Genomic DNA, 20426 nt, shown 5'->3' with positions numbered 1-20426 from the left:
TTGATTGCATTTACATAACCGTAGGGAGACGTATGTATATACTTCCAGCATGACCACACGTTCGGCAGCGTACCGCTCTGTACACGGGGAAAAAATAGGACATGTCCTATCTTTCCCCTTGTTATGGTCCGTGCTCCGTGGATTGCTATGGAGAGGGGAGGGGGTCACCCCTCCTCTCCATGGTGCCGGACGTATAGCCGCAATAGCCGTGCAGGCATACGTCAGCGTCAATGCGCCCTTATACTGGTACATCACACCCTTCTCTGGGTTCATGGCTGACACATACACTACCGCTGAAAAGTTTTATATCACTTAGAAGTTTGCATATTTTTGAATGAAAAGCACTTTTTCTTTCAATAAAGCTGAAAATAAATGAATCATAAATACACTCCATACATTGTTAATGTGGTAAATGACTATTCTAGCTGCAGACCTCTGGTTTTTAATGCAATATCTACATAGGTGTATATAGGCCCATCTCCAACAGCCCCACTCAAGTGGTTTAATGGTACATTGGGGCACATTTACTAAGGGTCCGCAGCCGCGAATCCGTCGGGTTTTTCCCGAATATTTCCTCTTTGCGCTGTATTTCACGGAATTGTGGCGCACGTGATCGATTTTTGGCGCAATCGCGTCGACTTTCGCGCAACAGAAATCGGGGGGCGTGGCCACCGGACAACCCGAGGGATTCGGAAAAACCGCAGAATTTAAAAAGCCATTTATGTCGCAAGATCAAGCACTCACATACACCAGAAAAAAGCAGGTGAACTTCGGCGGACTTCGGCGGAGCAGCGACACCTGGTGAATATCGGCGCACGGACCTTAGTGAATCCCAGCAGAACCCGAATCAGCGTCGGAGACCCCACCGCTGGATCGCGACTGGACCAGGTAAGTAAATGTGCCCCATTGTGTTTCCTAAGGCCCCATGCACACGAACGTGAAGAGAACGTAATAAAACAATCGTATATACGGACGGCATATGGCCCCATGCATTCCAATGGCCAATACGACCATCCATGTACCATGAGCAGGACGTATAAAAATATAGAGCATGTCCTATTGTCCACTGTATTTCCGTTTTGTACGGCCCATAAATACGTACTGTATTGCAACTACATGGCAAAGTATTGCTCCGCATTACACCGAATCTGTATAAAATACATTGGGCTGAGAGATGATGGATGACTGACTATTGGCTGGCTGACAGAATGTACCTGGGAACTTACAAAATGCAGGCTAAATACGTGCTATATACAACTGTGCACCGTATGCTGCCAAATATACGTGCGGTATCCAGAACCAGTGGGAGGTACATTCTGTCAGCCAGCCAATAGTCAGTCATCCATCATCTCTCAGCCCACTGTATGTTATACAGATTCAGTGTAATGCGGAGCAATACTTTACCATGTAGTTGCAATACAGTACGTATTTATGGCCAGAGTACAGCCGTATATACAAAAATGACTATATAGTCGTGTGCATGAGGCCTAACTGTGTTAATGGATGTTTAGAAAACCCTTGTTCAATTATCCTAGAACAGCTGAAAACAGTTTGTCTGATTAGGGAAGCTATGAAACTGACCTTCCTTTGAGCTGGTTGAGAATCTGGAGCATCACATTTGTTTGTTCTATGAAAATCTTACAATGACCAGAAAAAAAATGAACTTTCATGTGAAACCCGACAATCTATTCTTGTTCTTAGAAATAAAGGCCATTCCATGCAAAAAATTGCCAAGAAACTGAAGATTTCCTACAATGGTGTGTACTACTCCCTTCAGAGGAGAGCACAAACGGGCTGTAACCAGAGTAGAAAGAGAAGTGGGAGGCCCCGCTGCACAACTAAGCAACAAGACAATTACATTAGAGTCTCTAGTTTGAGAAACCAACACCTCCACAGGTCCTCAACTGGCAGCTTCATTAAATACCCACCAAACGCTAGTGCAACTGCTACAGTAAAGAGGCGACTCCAGGATGAGGCCTCCAGGGCACAATGGCAAAGAAAAAGCCATATCTGAGACTGGCTAATAAAAGGAAAAGGTTAATATGGACATTGGACTGAGTAAGAGCGAAAAAAGTGTTATGGTCAGACAAAAGTTTGAGGTGTTTGGATCAAACAGAAGAACATTTGTGAGACGAAGAACAACTGAAAAAACGCTGGAAGACGCCTGACACCATCTGTCACATGGTGGAGGTCATGTCATGGTCTTGGGGTAAAGTGGGAGATTTGCAAAGGGATTTTGAATAAGGAAAGCTATCGCTCCATTTTGCCATACCATACCCTGTGGACAGCGCTTGATTGGAGCCAATTTCATCCTACAGAAGGACAATTACCTAAGGTTCCACCAAATTATACATGAACTATTTAGGAAAGAGGCAGCAGCTGGTACCTGATTTGTGATGGAGTGGCAGCCACGTCACCAGACCAGCAAAAAGTGCCCATCAAGCCGATCCAACTTGTGGGAGGGGCTTCTGGAAGCAGGGGGTGAAATTTCTCCAGATTATCTCAGCAAATTACCAGCTATGGTACAATGCGTTAATTACAGAAAAGGGAGCATTCTCTGAATGCATTTTCAAATGAAAAAAAAATATCTTAACCCGTGTCAGTGTGTGGACTATGTTTTCTATTCATTTTGCAACTCTTTTGAAAAATAAAAGTATGAGTTTTCATGGAAAACACAAAATTGTCATTCTGAGGGCACAATCCATGGTTATGTCTTGGGGCACATAACATGATGGTCACAGTCTCTCTGAGGGCCAGCTCTAGCACCTAGAACTGCTTGGGGGGGAGGGGTCCACATAAGGAATCCATGAGGGGTGAGGGGGCTGTATCTAATGAATCCATTGGGAGTGAGGGGAGCTTATATAAAATAACCATGAGGGGGCTGTATATAAAATAACCATGAGGTGGCTGTATATAAAATAACCATGAAGGTGCTGTTTAGGATGATAAACTAGGGAATATTTTAGGAAACTGGAGACTGTTTTAGTTTCTGAATTTTTAATGAGTTGACTGCAAAGGGGCCCACTGAGGCTTTGTCGCCCAGGGGCCTACAGAAACCTGGAGCCGACCCTACTGAGGGCACATTACATTGGGTTACAGTCTCGGTGGGTGCACTGCACAATGGTACAAAGAAGAAAACAGAGCAAATAGTGTCAGAATAAGAATCATTGCGACAGCTGATTTCTCTTTTGCAGAACATATTGCGAATAGCTGCTCCACCGCATCGCCTCTCGCTCTAATTACATCCAGTATGTTCTCTCGTTTTCTAAATGACGCATACTTCAGAATTGGTAATGATGATACAACTCATTTGTGAAGTACTTAACAATGAGCGCTAGCACAGTACTCGACAATCAATTCACTTGTTCTCCCACAGTGTAAGAGGGGCTGTGATTACATCTCTCAATTATCTGGCACTCGGAGGTGGTTTACACGTCTGTATAATGTCATCATATCTGTCCTTTTAATATTCATAGTAATGGGTATGATGTAATGTTCACATACACATTAGAATACATTACAAGTGGGTGTTCAGTGATGTATCTTTACCACTACACGTACCAATGACGCACCACGTAGCACTTTCAGTACTTTCGGTCTCCCCTAATAATCTACTTATATAATACAATGCAACACTGTGCCACAATCCGATCGTGTGCGCCAAAAACCCCTGTACAATTCAGGGCAAATCAGAAATATTCTGGAAACCTGACGGAAATAGTAAATGTACCCCAGAAACTTTCTATAGAATGACAGCAAGCAGAGATCCACAAAACCATGAGGAATTTAGACAGAAAGTATATAGGAAAAGTGTCTAAGTTTTCATTATACAAACATTAACATTTATTTGCTGAAATGGGAATAACCCTCTAAGGTTAAATGTAAAAACCTGATGACAGGTTCCCTTTCAAATGATGAAATCTTTGGAACAGTTTTACATATCATAACAATTTTTACCAATTTAATTACGTGAAATTTATACTTGATTGGATCTAATAGTTGCTATCCCCGTGTCACCACCGGTATGTGTGTTGGGATATGTATCTGAGCTCCATTTGACGATGGCTCAGAAATTGACTACCACTAAGATACTATTTCAGGCAAGGAAATTGGTGGCTTCCCACTGGTTATATCCATGTCCTCCCAAATTGGTTACACAAATGGATCACGTTATCAGAATGGAAAAATACATACATACTGCGATTTGTGTACTGTATTTCTTAAAAAATAAAAGCAAAAAAAACCACTTGATTGGATTGTCTATACAGGCGGTCCCCTACTTAACACTCGATTTACATATGACCCCTAGTTACAAACGGACCTCTGGATATTGGTAATTACTGTACTTTAGTCTTAGGCTACAATAAACAGCTATAACAGATATCACAGGAGTCTGTAATGAAGCTATAGTGTTAATCCTGGTTCTTATGAAAACCCAACATTTTTAAAATCCAGATGTCACAGAGACCAAAAAAGTTCTGTCTGGGATTACAATGATAAAATATACAGTTCCAACTTACATACAAATAAAGAGTATAATATTGCATGTCTATGGGTGCCAGCGAACTGAAAAATATCCACTAAAGTAGCATTTTTTAAATGAACTCCAACCCTGTGACACCTAGAAATAGAATTGTGTACTGTGATATTGAAGGATAGATTCTCCTCTCTTTTTTTTTTTTTAGTTCAGAACTGTGTTTCTAAGTGCCATGGTCCGGAAGATCTAGCTATTTGAAGTTTATCACTGTCATGATGTCTATTCACATGCTTTATCTATGGGGTGTGTGCAGTTATGATGTATTGTATATAGTTCTATGGCAGTTGTGAAGGGGTTAAAGTATTTGCTATATACTATTTGTCAAATATGGCTTGAAGTAAACCCTCGCTATAGCGGTGAGAGGGAGGGTAGCACAGGCGTTGTACAGATGTCGGGATGACGCAGTATCTGTGAGGGAAGAGAGATGGCAGAAGAGACTCATTCATTAAGACAGGATCCAGGAACGTTCTGAACATCCATCACTATGAGATCATGTTATATGTTCACAATCATATCAGAGCATTCAAGCCAAGCCTGCCCGCTGTGCGCTGATAGATGAGCATTCGTGTATCACCATATACAGAATATACTAATATAAAAGTGTATGGCATATGTTCTACAGATCTATTCTAAGGCTACGCTCACCGTATATGTCAGGAAATCCTCCCGTGTATACACTCAGCATATCCATAGACATATTCTGGTAGACAGAGGCATCCTTTTTGCTTCCATCTGACCAGTTTACATCACATACTGTGGGAAACACAGAATGGAAATACGCAGAAAGCTGCATCCTGCTGCAGAGCTACGTATATGCTCATCGGAGGCCATTAGAGCCTATGGGGGATGGATGCAACTGTATGGCATCCATCCTCGGCCTCCGCTGAGTGTACACTCTGGGAGGTCTCCAAAGGTGTAACAGTCCACATAAGAACAGTTACATCACTGGGGAAACACCCAGAACATATACCATATGCAAATATTTACTCCTCCTCCTGCTTTCAAGGGGAGAGGGTTGGAATTAGAGGTTGTATCCCACTCTATGAGCATACACGGGGATATGTCCTAGCCCCCCGATGTAAGGATACTTTGGGAATCAGTCCGATATATTCTTACAACAGATTAATAAAAACGTAAATGTGAACCTAGCCTATGAGATTATTATGTTACAACATGAAGAATTATGTAGGGATCATCATATGTAACAGAATAAGGGAAGATAGAAGATAGGCTTGGAACTTTAGTATAGGGATGAGTTTGAAACTCCCATGGGACTTCTGGCCTGAAATGTCAGCACAGTGAGTAGCTGTACCCTATATACAGCACAGTGAGTAGCTGTACCCTATATACAGCACAGTGAGTAGCTGTACCCTATATACAGCACAGTAAGGAGCTGTACCCTATATACAGCACAATGAGTATCTGTAGCCCTATATACAGCACAATGAGTATCTGTAGCCCAGGGCCGATTCTAGCATATTTGCTGCCTGAGGCGAATATTAAAATGCTGCCCCCCCCCCGCTCCCTGTTAAGTAAATGCTGAAAACTTTACTAACAATTAACAACCCTACAGACAGCTCCCTGACACTGTGTGACTGACTACAGGATCTGAGAGACATTAGTGGCATCTAGTACCTTATAGATGACAATCTCTTCCATCAGGACGACTTTATTCCGGGTTCTCCAATCCATGACGTATCTGAGGTGAATTCACAGCCGGATATCTTCAGCTCAGTGCAGCATCTCCCCCCGGCGTCACTAAAAATACCACAGTCACTTACAGTATAAAGTCTCCTGGAAAACAACACTGCGCTCCTAAATAATATATACCCCTCACAACACAACTGACCGCACGCTACCCCACATATAACACATCCCTTCATTATATAGGGATAAAATCTATATACATATAATATACTGTATCCCATATACAGCCCCTGCAGCTAAGTAATATATAATAAAAATAATTATAGCCCCAAATAATATCTATAGCATCCCCCCCCAGTATAAAATAATTATAGCCCCAAATAATATCTATAGCATCCCCCCCAGTATAAAATAAGTATAGCCCCAAATAATATCTATAGCATCCCCCCCCAGTATAAAATAATTATAGCCCCAAATAATATCTATAGCATCCCCCCCAGTATAAAATAAGTATAGCCCCAAATAATATCTATAGCATCCCCCCCCCAGTATAAAATAATTATAGCCCCAAATAATATCTATAGCATCCCCCCCAGTATAAAATAATTATAGCCCCAAATAATATCTATAGCATCCCCCCCAGTATAAAATAAGTATAGCCCCAAATAATATCTATAGCATCCCCCCCCCAGTATAAAATAATTATAGCCCCAAATAATATCTATAGCATCCCCCCCAGTATAAAATAATTATAGCCCCAAATAATATCTATAGCATCCCCCCAGTATAAAATAAGTATAGCCCCAAATAATATATATAGCATCCCCCCAGTATAAAATAATTATAGCCCCAAATAATATCTATAGCATCCCCCCAGTATAAAATAATTATAGCCCCAAATAATATATATAGCATCCCCCCCAGTATAAAATAATTATAGCCCCAAATAATATCTATAGCATCCCCCCCAGTATAAAATAATTATAGCCCCAAATAATATCTATAGCATCCCCCCCAGTATAAAATAATTATAGCCCCAAATAATATCTATAGCATCCCCCCCAGTATAAAATAATTATAGCCCCAAATAATATCTATAGCATCCCCCCCAGTATAAAATAATTATAGCCCCAAATAATATCTATAGCATCCCCCCAGTATAAAATAATTATAGCCCCAAATAATATCTATAGCATCCCAACCAGTATAAAATAATTATAGCCCCAAATAATATATATAGCATCCCCCCCCAGTATAAAATAATTATAGCCCCAAATAATATCTATAGCACCCCCCCCAGTATAAAATAATTATAGCCCCAAATAATATCTATAGCATCCCCCCCAGTATAAAATAATTATAGCCCCAAATAATATCTATAGCACCCCCCCCCCAGTATAAAATAATTATAGCCCCAAATAATATCTATAGCATCCCCCCCCAGTATAAAATAATTATAGCTCCAAATCCCCAAATAAAATATACAGAACCCCCCCGCCCATAGTATAAAATAATTCTGGCCCCATATAATATCTATAGCATCCCCCTAGTATTAAACAATCATAGCCCCAAATAATATATATAGCATTCCCCCCAGTATAAAATAATTACGGTATAGCCCCAAATAATATAAATATATATTGCATCCCCCCCAGTAATAAAGAAATAATTATAGCCCCAAATAAAATAGCATTCCATGATCCCCCCCCCCCCAGTTTAAAATAATTCTGGCCCCATATGATATATATAGCCCCCCCCCCGCAGTATTAATTATTAGCCACAATTAATTAAATACATGAAAAATAATAAAAATCATACTCACCTGCAGGCAGCTGCTCCCTCGCCGCGGCTCCGGTGTTCACGCGGCTCTCCTGTGAGACGCGGCTCCGCACAGTGACACAGGCACCGCGCCATGACGTCATGGCGCCTGTGTCACTGCTTAGAACGGAGCGACGCAGCTGCCGGAAAGGCGCTGCGTCGCTCCGCATATAAATCGCACCTGTGTCTTAAAGAGACAGGCGCGATTTATTTAGCTGGTGGGCGATTCGCCCACTTTAGAGCGGCGAATTTCGCCGCCATTTACAGGGACCCGCATTCTGCCGCCTAAAGCGAGATTTTCATCTCGCCTCATGGCAGATGCGGCCCTGCTGTAGCCCTATATACAGCACAGTGAGTAGCTGTACCCTATATACAGCACAGTGAGGAGCTGTACCCTATATACAGCACAGTGAGGAGCTGTACCCTATATACAGCACAGTGAGGAGCTGTACCCTATATACAGCACAGTGAGGAGCTGTACCCTATATACAGCACAGTGAGTAGCTGTACCCTATATACAGCACAGTGAGGAGCTGTACCCTATATACAGCACAGTGAGTAGCTGTACCCTATATACAGCACAGTGAGTAGCTGTACCCTATATACAGCACAGTGAGTAGTTGTAGCCCTATGTACAGCACAGTGAGGAGCTGTAGCCCTATATACAGCACAGTGAGGAGCTGTACCCTATATACAGCACAGAAAGGAGCTGTACCCTATATACAGCACAGTGAGGAGCTGTACCCTATATACAGCACAGTGAGGAGCTGTACCCTATATACAGCACAGTGAGGAGCTGTAGCCCTATATACAGCACAGTGAGGAGCTGTACCCTATATACAGCACAGAGAGGAGCTGTACCCTATATACAGCACAGTGAGGAGCTGTACCCTATATACAGCACAGTGAGTAGCTGTACCCTATATACAGCACAGTGAGGAGCTGTACCCTATATACAGCACAGTGAGGAGCTGTACCCTCTATACAGCACAGTGATGAGCTGTACCCTATATACAGCACAGTGGGGAGCTGTACCCTATATACAGCACAGTGAGGAGCTGTACCCTATATACAGCACAGTGAGGAGCTGTACCCTATATAGAGCACAGTGAGTAGCTGTACCCTATATAGAGCACAGTGAGTAGCTGTACCCTATATAGAGCACAGTGAGTAGCTGTACCCTATATACTGCACAGTGACGAGCTGTAGCCCTATATACAGCACAGTGAGGAGCTGTACCCTATATACAGCACAGTGAGTAGCTGTACCCTATATACAGCACAGTGATGAGCTGTACCCTATATACAGCACAGTGAGGAGCTGTACCCTATATAGAGCACAGTGAGTAGCTGTACCCTATATACTGCACAGTGATGAGCTGTAGCCCTATATACAGCACAGTGAGTAGCTGTACCCTATATACAGCACAGTGAGTAGCTGTACCCTATATACAGCACAGTGAGTATCTGTAGCCCTATATACAGCACAGTGGGGAGCTGTACCCTATACATACCTCCCAACATTTGGGAAAAGGAAAGAGGGATAAAATGGCGGCACGCGTAGCGTGCCGCGGCGAACCCCCTAAGCCACACCCCCAATCACTCCCTGGCCACGCCCCAAATTTTAGCCATATTAAAAATAATAAAAATCATAATTTAAAAGAAAAAAAAAATATTATCCTCATTGGTATTTGAACCCAGAACCTACAGTGTCCATGTACAATAATAACATAGCACCTCAACCCACTGAGCTATAAACTCTGTGATTAACAAGTGGAGAATTTTGGTAACTAAGAACTATATACTGCCTTGGTATATAGGGAGGGATCTTCTCAGATTATTGTAATTATTGAGACTATTATTATTATTATTATTATTGAGATGATTATTATTATTTTTACCATTATTAATAATCATCTCCATAATAATAAAATTTATAATAATAATAATAATAATAGTCTCAATAATGACAATAATAATCTCTGAGAAGATCCCTCTCTATATATCAGTGCATTAGTCTGTGTCACAGTGTAAATGGCAGATAACATGTCTTACTTACCAGAAATCCTCAGCTCTGTATCACTGGGCTTATAGCTCAGTTAGTTAGGCTCCTGTCTATGGTGCAGAGGCTCCCAGGTTCGAATCTCAGCCTGGCCGAAACTTTATTTAATTTAATTATATAAAGAGCTTGTGTCTGGGGAAGACCTGGAGACCATATATGGACAGATAGAGATCTGAGCTGATGACGTGGTCCCTGCTCTCTCCACTAAGCCGACACTTCTCTGAAAAGGATTCCCTGCCCGATGTCTGCTCTGGGGAACCCTAGGAGATGCAGTGACCATATATGGACAGATGGTGATCTGAGCTGATGACGTGGTCCCTGCTCTCTCCACTAAGCCGACACTTCTCTGAAAAGGATTCCCTGCCCGATGTCTGCTCTGGGGAACCCTAGGAGATGCAGTGACCATATATGGACAGATGGTGATCTGAAGCTGATGACGTGGTCCCTGCTCTGCACTAAGCCCGACACTTCTCTGAAAAGGATTCCCTCCCGATGTCTGTAGAAGCCATTCTGTACTGTGAGCTCAGACTTTCAAAGTATTTACTATGCGGACACAGCAGCGGGACCTGGGGGGAGAATCCGTGACAATCTCATAGCTGCCCGTGACGCGGGGCAGAGGTACGAAAAACGGGAAAGTCCCGTCAAAATCGGGATGGTTGGGAGCTATGCCCTATATACAGCACAGTGAGGAGCTGTACCCTATATACTGCACAGTGAGGAGCTGTAGCCCTATATACAGCACAGTGAGTACATGTACCCTATATACAGCACAGTGAGGAGCTGTAGCCCTATGTACAGCACAGTGAGTAGCTGTACCCTATATACAGCACACTGAGGAGCTGTACCCTATATACAGCACACTGAGGAGCTGTAGCCTTATATACCATTCACTGACTGATTATTAGATTGTAGACCCCTGTGATGCCTATTGGACACAGAGTGGACACCAAAATTTATTGCTCCCTTTTTTTTTCTGTGGAACCGTCATTTCGATCCAGTTTCATGTCTTTTATTTAATTATTCTTTTAATCCAGTTGATGCCTGGTGAAAAAGCAATGTCTGCTCTTTATTTGTTCATTTTCATAGAAATTTTATTTATTTTACTGTGGCCATTTCATTAAATGAGGGGGAACGACAATTTCTGTCGGCGTGTGTATATATCAACCTGATTCAGAATATTTCTGTATATTTATAGTTATAATCTCGCTGTACAAGTTATTGATCCGCTTTGTTACTGTTGCGTTGTCACCATTACAGTGGATAAAGTATTAAATTATTTATCACTGACAGAGTCCGGCGCCTGCGCTGATCCAATGTCCTGCGCGTGGGACACAGATGTCATGTAGGAGGTGATGAAAACATCAGCACAAAGATGGCAGTCAGCGAGTCCCATCGCCCAGACAATTATTAAATGGCCTCTTCTGTTGTTATTCACCCTCATAAATTATCTCAGCAAATAGGAAATTTAACTACGGCTCGTGGTTAATAGTAGCAGCTGCAACGAGGAGATCAATATCCAGTTACTTAGCAGCTCCAGATATGCTGAGCCTACAACCTGCTCCTAATGGCACATCCATCATAAGACCTCCAGGCCCACAACCCACAGAAGATTTAAGAGATGCTACTGACATGATCATGTCTCAGCTTGTACCTGTGATGATGGAAATGGACAGTGAACAATCCTATCAGCAATGTAAGTAGTGATTTATAGGGAGTGTATGGTGTAGACCGTCCATGGATAATACTGGTACCTAGAAAAAGGAACATGGCGGAGATGTAGACCCATGTACATGGCCAGAACATTACTGGTGACACATTTTATAGAGGCATTGGGGGTCATTTACTAAGGGCCCGATTCGCGTTTTCCCGACGTGTTACCCGAATATTTCCGATTTGCGCCGATTTCCCCTGTATTGCCCCGGGATTTTGGCGCACGCGATCGGATTGTGGCGCATCGGCGATGGCATGCACGCAACGGAAATCGGGGGGCGTGGCCGAACGAAAACCCGACGTATTCGGAAAAACCGCCGCATTTAAAAACGGAAAATGTGTCGCTTGGGACGCGCTTACCTTCACTTGTTCCGGGTCGGTGAATTTCAGGGCATTCGGATGCTTTTCAGCGCAGCAGCGCCACCTGGTGGACGGCGGAGGAACTACCTTCATGAATCCCGGCCGGACCCGAATCCACCTCAGAGAACTCACCGCTGGATCGCGAACGGACCGGGTAAGTAAATCTGCCCCATTGTCTGCCTAAGTTGTATTAGATCTATTTATTGATCCATGATAAGGCATCCTACAATAAACCGTGTGGCTCATAACATGGCACATGTACTTGGGTGTCAGTCCCATAGGCTTTGAATAATGTACAGCGCTCAGCTTCAGTTCTCCTCATCAGTCTCACAGATTTTCAATGCAGTACACTGATTATCTGCTTTCTTTATCTGTTTCGTTGACTAAAGCTTTCTTCTTACTTTTTTTTTTTATATAGCGCACACATATTACTCAGCGCTGCACAAAGCTTGCCAAATCGGTCGCTGTCCCCATGGGGCTCACAATCTAATCAAACTACCTGTATGTTTTGGAGTGTGGGAGGAAACCGGAGGACCCGGAGGAAATCCAAGCAAACACAGAAAGAACATACAAACTCTTTGCAGATGTTGACCTGGGTGGGAATTAAACCCAGGTCCCAAGCACTGCAAGGCAGAAGTGCTATCCACTCAGCCACTCAGCTGAGTCCCATAGACTTTGCACTGAGTACAGCGCTCTCCTATCTTCATCAGTCTCATAAACTTTGCACTGAGTACAGCGCTCTCCTAACTTCATCAGTCTCATAGACTTTGCGCTGAGTACAGCGCTCTTCTATCTTCATCAGTCTTATAGACTTTGCACTGAGTACAGCGCTCTCTCTTTATTCATCAGTCTCATAGACTTTGCACTGAGTACAGCACTCTCCTGTCTTCATCAGTCTCATAGAATTTGCACTGAGTACAGCGCTCTCCTATCTTCATCAGTCCCATAGACTCTGCACTGAGTATAGTGCTCGGCTATCTTCATCAGTCTCATAGACTTTGCACTGAGTACAGCGCTCTCCTGTCTTCATCAGTCTCATAGATTTTTCACTGAGTACGGCGCTCGGCTATCTTTATCAGTCTTATAGACTTTGCATGGAATATAGTGCTCTGCTATGTTCAACAGTCCTGTAGATTTTCATCAGTCTCATAGACTTTGCACTGAGTACAGCGCTCTCCTGTCTTCATCAGTCTCATAGACTTTGCACTGAGTACAGCGCTCTCCTGTCTTCATCAGTCTCATAGACTTTGCACTGAGTACAGTGCTCGGCTATCTTCATCAGTCTCATAGACTTTTCATGGAATATAGTGCTCCGCTATGTTCAACATTCCTGTATATTTTCATCAGTCTCATAGACTTTGCACTGAGTACAGCGCTCCCCTATCGTCATCAGTCCGATAGACTTTGCACTGAGTACAGCGCTCTCCTATCTTCATCAGTCCCATAGACTTTGCACTGAGTACAGCGCTCGGCTATATTCATCAGCCTCATAGACCTTGCATGGAGTACAATGCTTTGCTATCTTCATCAGTCCCATGGACTTCACCTAGAGTACAGTTAGTGTCGGACTGGAAGGCCTAGGCCGGGCGTACCAGTAAAAATCCATTCACCAAATATGATCTGACACCCACTGAACCAAATTTCCTTAATTGCCCTTTCCTTTGACTGTTATGGTCTTGGGTGTCTGTCAGCAACCGCAGACTAACTAACTGGCTTCTCTTAACTCTGTGATTTGTATTATTGTACAACAATGAAGATGGTCCAGTATGAGCCTGAGTTTGGTTCTGTGACATCTTTCCATAAGAAGACACAATGCTATGTATAGCACGTAGGTGGGGACCTGTTACAGATTTCGTTCTGGGGCTCAGGAACATCGCTTATCTTTTGTCAGAACAATTTAGTTAAAAGTTCTTAGAACTAAATGGGTTCCTGACAATGATACATTTTATAAGTCTCCTGAACGTGCACAATTTATAAGTAAATGGTCATGAATCTCCCCGTATGAGGGCCTATGGACTACTTCTATGTTTTATGACCACATCCATCCAATTACCTAGTGAGTGAGCTTGTAGGACAGGTATCTGGAGACTTGTAACCCAGATTTCTGAGCCCGGTGTACAATGAATGTAAGCCTGTGCTCAGCCTATTTATTAGGACACCCTATAACTGGCACATACAGGTCATTGTGTGATCATCTTCTGATGATACAGCCTCTTACTTACTGTTCATCGCTATAGAAGGAAGCACATAATATGTCATGCGGAATAACACACTAACACAGTCCTGTCTAACACAACCATGATTTTTTTCCATGTTTTCCATGTTATATCCTAGGCGGGGGCTGATTCTAGCATTTTTGCTGCCAGAGGCAAATGCTGCTGAAATGCCCCCCCACCCCCCCAAAAAAGCCTACCCCTGATATATTAGGCTGACTGAATTAATTACTCCCTAATTATTCACCGTCATTATTTTATTTAGATATTATTTAGATATACAGCACCCCCTCATTAATGAATATAGAACACCCCCTCCCCAAGGATGGGTGCACATGCTTCGGGCGAAAGGCATATTGTTTTTTTGCCTTATAACATTAACAATAATGAATAGAAAGGCAAAACACATGTTACAATAGGCAGTCCACGGGTTACATACAAGATAGGGTCCATAGGTTTGTTCTTAAGTTGAGTTCTTAAGTCGGAACTGTATATTTTATCATTGTAATTGCCCCAGTGACAATAGGAGTTTTTGCAGTAATTGGACCAAGGATTATCAATAAAGCTTCATTACAGACACCTTACAGCTGATCATTGCAGCCTGGGACTATAGTTACATCCAGAGACTTCACTAGAGGTCACAGTGGGCAGAGGGGTCCGTCTGTAACTAGAGGTCATCTGTAAGTCGGGTGTCCTTAAGTAGGGGACCACCTGTATTTATAAAGCACATAGTGTATATACTCAAGTATATATACTCGGTTGAAAGCCGGTGCCGATGCCCCACAATCTGATCGCTTACGCCAAAATCCCGGGGCAATTCGGCATTTTTAATGAGTGAAGGCTTCTAGACATTTTATTAAACAGTAGCAGGTGCATTTCTCGCCCTCGGCTTATACTAGAGTCAATAAGTTTACCAAGTTTCCCCAATGCAAACACATCATGTGAACCCAGCCTTAATAATATACTGTGTCCTCCAATTAATATACACCTCCTTGTTATTATTATTTTATATACAACCCTCTCCCAATTTATATAGAGCCCCGTAATGATGTTATATACAGCACCACCCTCACTAAGTAATATATATACAGTCCCCCAGTTTAATTAAAATCTGGCCCCTGTATAATAAACCCCAGAAGCAGCCCTTCTGCCGCCTGCAGCTTTGTGCAGGGACGCAGGCATTTCAACTTACAACAATCCCATGGTTGGAAGTCGAAAATCTCATTGCTGAATATACGTGGCCTCAGCTTCAGGGTGAATTTCCATGCACGGATTTAGTGTGGAGAGACACTAAAAAAATATCAGTTGTTGGGTGAGCTAAAAGCCAAAAACAACTGATATTTCTAGAATATTGAGGACTGGCCAGCAGCTGGACTGTACTGCTAGTGGGTGATTCGCTTTATAAACTGCTATTCTGATGCAGAACCCCTTTGGGCACTGGCATCTGCCGCCTTAGACAAGACTCTCATCTCGCCTCATGGGGACCTGTTACCATGTACAAAGTGCTGTATAACATAACTTCATTCAATAATGTTGCGGAATGAAGTGAGCTCCCCCTAGTGGTGGCAGCAGATATTCAAAATTGTATTATTTACCTAATAATATGTCTATGCTGGTTATTTGCAGCTCTGTATCAGAAAAAATAAGCTTTAGTCAATAAAAATAAATTAAACATGGTACATTTTGGAAAATCTATTCATTTGGGTTAATTGTTTACACCCTAGCTACGATATTCTGCTGTGTAGATGAAGCTTATCCTGCCATCCGGTGTGAATGGATCTGTAATTTTCTCTCAGTGCTGAGTTTGCAATCACTGAATCCATCTACAAGCCTATTTCCAGGAAACGTCTTATTGATAGACGCCGCTGAGAGATAATATCTCCCGTCCCTCAGCATCTTCTGTGAAGCTCCTTCTCTACAGAACAAGCGTTCTCAATTAGCGGCTGAAACACAATGAAATATCTGTTAAATATATTTTCCAGCACAATTTCTGGGAATTAGCACAAAGGAGGAGACGGCGTGCTGCATACAATATGAGCGCTTGTCATCATCCGTGCTTTTAACCTGTGAACGCCATTGTGTAGTCAGAATACGGAATGTGATGTATCCAGGCAGCTGATATGATGGGGGCCGAGAGAATCCTAATATGACTGGAGGGTCTGCACCTTAGTTCCCTTCTCTTATACTTCCTAGTGGCCCTATACAAAGCCATACCCAGTGCAGGGTGCACAGGGAGGGGGTTGTGACAGACGCTCTTCCTTTATATCCAAATATACCCTGTTATGATACATTGGGGCACATTTACTTACCCGTCCCATTGACGCCGCCGATCAGGAATGTCCGATGAGGATTTGGAGCTGCCGCCATTCATTAAGATCGTGCGTCCAATTTCCTGCATGTGTCGCTTCCCCCACTGAGGTCCGCCGGAGTTCACCTTCTTCTTCCCGGTGCATGTGAGTGCTTGATCTTGCGACACAATTTGGTTTTTGAAATTCCGCGGTTTGTCCGAATAAGTTGGGTTGTCCGACGTCCATTTTCCTCAGATTTGTGTCGAAATGCAAGCCATTGCCGATGCGCCACAATACGATCGCGTGCGCCAAAAACCCCTGTGCAATTCAGCGCAAATCGGAAAAAAAATCAGGAAACCCGACGGAAATGCATCCGACGGACCCTTAGTAAATGTGCCCCATTGAATAGATAGACTTAAAAGGGTTGTCCAGGATTTATGCTATCTACCATAGACAGCACGTGCTGGTATTACTGCTCAACTGTATTGAAATGATTGGAGTAAAGTTGCAATACCACGCACTACCCATGATCTGGTGTGGCACTATTAATAGAAGAAAGCAGCCATGTGCAAACAACTTTAGGTGAATGACCCCTTTAAGGTAATCAAACATGTAGGTTTTTGGAGCAATTTTTTAGGCCTGGAGTGGGTTGAAAAGGAATGGGAAATTTTCAGAGCAGATTTTTTTCTTTCTACGTCTTTCTCCTGTAGTGAGCAGTGAATCTGAAAGCATTCAGAGGTCCATCCTTTCCAGACAGTTTAGGAGGCTAAATATTAAGTCTTTCCATACATAGAGAATACTTCCCAAGACGCTTTATAAAGTTCCTTTATCTCTCAGCTGCCAGTGGATACCGGGCCGAAAGCTGATTTACAATAAGGCTAAATAAGGAAGAAAGGAAGGGAAAAAGAAGGGCACCGAGCCAATTTATTTTACAAATATAATACAAAGTTTACTATTATTTACTGTACTATTCATATATAAAATTTGGTCCAAATTTGGTAAAGTTTTAAGGAAAGGAGGATTTGGGCATATTTAATTTCAACATCTAAAAATTGAGCATTTTGAATTTTCTTGAGATAAACTTAACCAGTACAGGGATTTAACTTCAGGGAGTACAGAGGTTACTACATGCTATAGTTTTATGTAGGTTGATATCACATGGTCTGTGTGCCTGCTCCATTTCCTGGACTGACAATGATACAGTAAGCTTTGTTCACACTGCCTGCACATGGACCATGTTTCAAGGATTGAAAAATCCTTAGGATAACATTGTGATCAGTGGGGGACCGACTGCTGGGACCACCATGTTTCAGGAGTACTGGGGTCCCATTCTCACTTAATGATGGAGTTGCAGTTGAGCTTGTGTCTTGCTGCTCCATTCAATATTATGGGTGCGTTGGAAATTGCTGAGCACAGCGTCAGGTATCTCCCTTATAGTATTGAATGGAACAGCAGGACACATTCTTAACCTGCTGCTCAATCAGTAAGTAAGAACAAGAACCATCGTCTGCATGACTGATGAACATCTCAGCTTTCGGACCCCCACTCATCATCTTGTTATCCCCTATTATGTGGCACAACCCCTTTAAGGGTTGCTATTGATCTACATGTTTGCCACCTATAGGGGGCACTAGAGAGTATAATGTTTAACCTTGTATGAATTTCCCATTCACCATAGTTACACCTCTTGCCATGGCCGTCCTATGTGACGCCCCCCTCAGGAAGGTAACATATCATTTAGTTCTAGAATCCCCGGGGAAGAGAACGAGGCGAGGCGGCCTAATCCTTATTACAACTATGTATCCGGGAAGACGTGCGACATTCTCATTCCACGCTTTCAGGCATGTTAAGCAGGGAGCTCTTCCATATTTAATGGCTGCCGAGGATGTGTTTAACTCAGTCATTTAGTAAAATGTTGTACAATCACATCCTGCTAAATATTACATCTTTTTTAATCTGCTACAATTAGACCAGGATTCTGGAGTTTAGGTTGAAAGATTCATGAGATGCAGAATAAATTCACATTATTATTACTTGTTTCCATTGGCGCCTATTGATTCCGGCACATGATTTCTCTCCTGTACAATCACAATAAGGCAAAGCTCGTATCTCAGGGTGTAGATTTGGATTACTGCCCTCGTCCTCAGTCCAAATACCCAGGGAGAAAGAGTCTCCTCCAATGACCCCAACTATAAAATCCTAATATAGTTCATATACACAGGTTACATACAGGGCCGCCATCATGGAGGGTTAGTGTGACTGTTTTCACGGGGCCCCGAGGATGAGGGGGGAAATCACTCTGCACACAGGGCCAGATCATCATTCTGTGGGGGACCCCCAAAATTTGCCAGTCAGGGGCCTCAAACTTCCTGGTTACATACGACTCATCAAGGCGTCTTACTATGGAGGACAGACCACCCATTGATATGAATGAGCACGGTGTAATGCTTAAATTCCCCAGAGGTGGCGCTGTAGAGAAACTGAATACTTAGGGCCACATTTATCAGGGATTGTACGTCAGACTCCTTTCAAAATAATGAATGTGGTCCTTGGGAGAGATATGATCCTTCACTCCCACTATACCCTTGTCGGCAGCACCCATTACCAAGGGTCATGATATTTATATTCTTCTGTTCCCTGTCTTGTCCATGCTCGTCACAAGAGCTTACATAACTAGTCCTGGGAGAGGATGCACAGTTTTGCTGTGAGTTGTCTGGATGTGAGGGTTAGAAACTGACGGATAATGAGATTGTAAAATATCTAGATGATATCAGCCATACAGCGGGCGCCCCAGGCTATAGCTGACACCAGGAAATGCTGAGGCCAGGGTAAGTACACTCTTAGATAGACATAACCCTTCAATTTTTGTGATTCAAAAAGAGGGAAATTAATACAAGGAGCAGTAAGTCGTCGAAAAATTTTCAACTAGCAAGCCCCGCCCTTTATTCTATTCAACCCCGCCCCTCATTGTGCCCACAAGGTATATACCTGGCCCACACGTACCCGTCATTATATAATGCTACTAATTGTGTCCTTCCCTTCACCCCTTCTTTCCTTTTGCTCTAAAAAAATAAAAATCCCTATTATTTTTTCTAGATCTTATAAAAAGGGGTCATTTATCTTAATTTCTTCTCATTGTTTTTTGTGGTTTTCTTTTGGTTGCGTTTTTTTTGTGCGTAGGAAATCTACCCACAGAATCCATTCTGATAAACCAGGGACATTACTCATAGATCCAGGCACCGTGGCTGTGGGAATTTTCTTATATTTCTTATCCATGGCCTCCTTCCTTCTAACATCAACTTTTAAGATTCTGCTAATGAACCAGAAGGGTCCTGGGGGGTAAAGGTGTTACCAGAGCCCCTCCATGCTGTAGCTTCACAGTCTGCTATGCTGTAAGAAGCACTTCCTTCCCTCCTACTATATGAGATTAGGCCAGACAGAGGGAGGGGGGAAGTGCTGTGGGAGCAGGGGAGACAGTGTAACAGCTTGCAAAGCTAAAGAAGGGCTCTGGGGGGGGGGGGGCATAGGTTACCAGATCCCCCTGATCTGGTAATGCCCCACAATGCTCTTCTTTGCAAGATCTGTGATCATTTGGGGATTCTCTTCTGAAACCATCTCAGAGCTCCTTAGGGTCAGGACTAAAGCTGAAAGCTTCCAATGAGTATGTATAGCCTACAAAGGGCTCAGAAATCTGATCTGCATATTGCCACCACTAGGGGTCAATCTGTAATTAGCTGTCAGAAGATGTATACACAGTGCCCCCTAGTGGTGGTAAGGGGCATCAGGAACTTT

Source organism: Engystomops pustulosus, chromosome 1 (genome assembly GCF_040894005.1).
Source record: "Engystomops pustulosus chromosome 1, aEngPut4.maternal, whole genome shotgun sequence".
Lineage (NCBI taxonomy): Eukaryota > Metazoa > Chordata > Amphibia > Anura > Leptodactylidae > Engystomops > Engystomops pustulosus.
Note: the sequence above shows the minus strand (reverse complement) of the source record.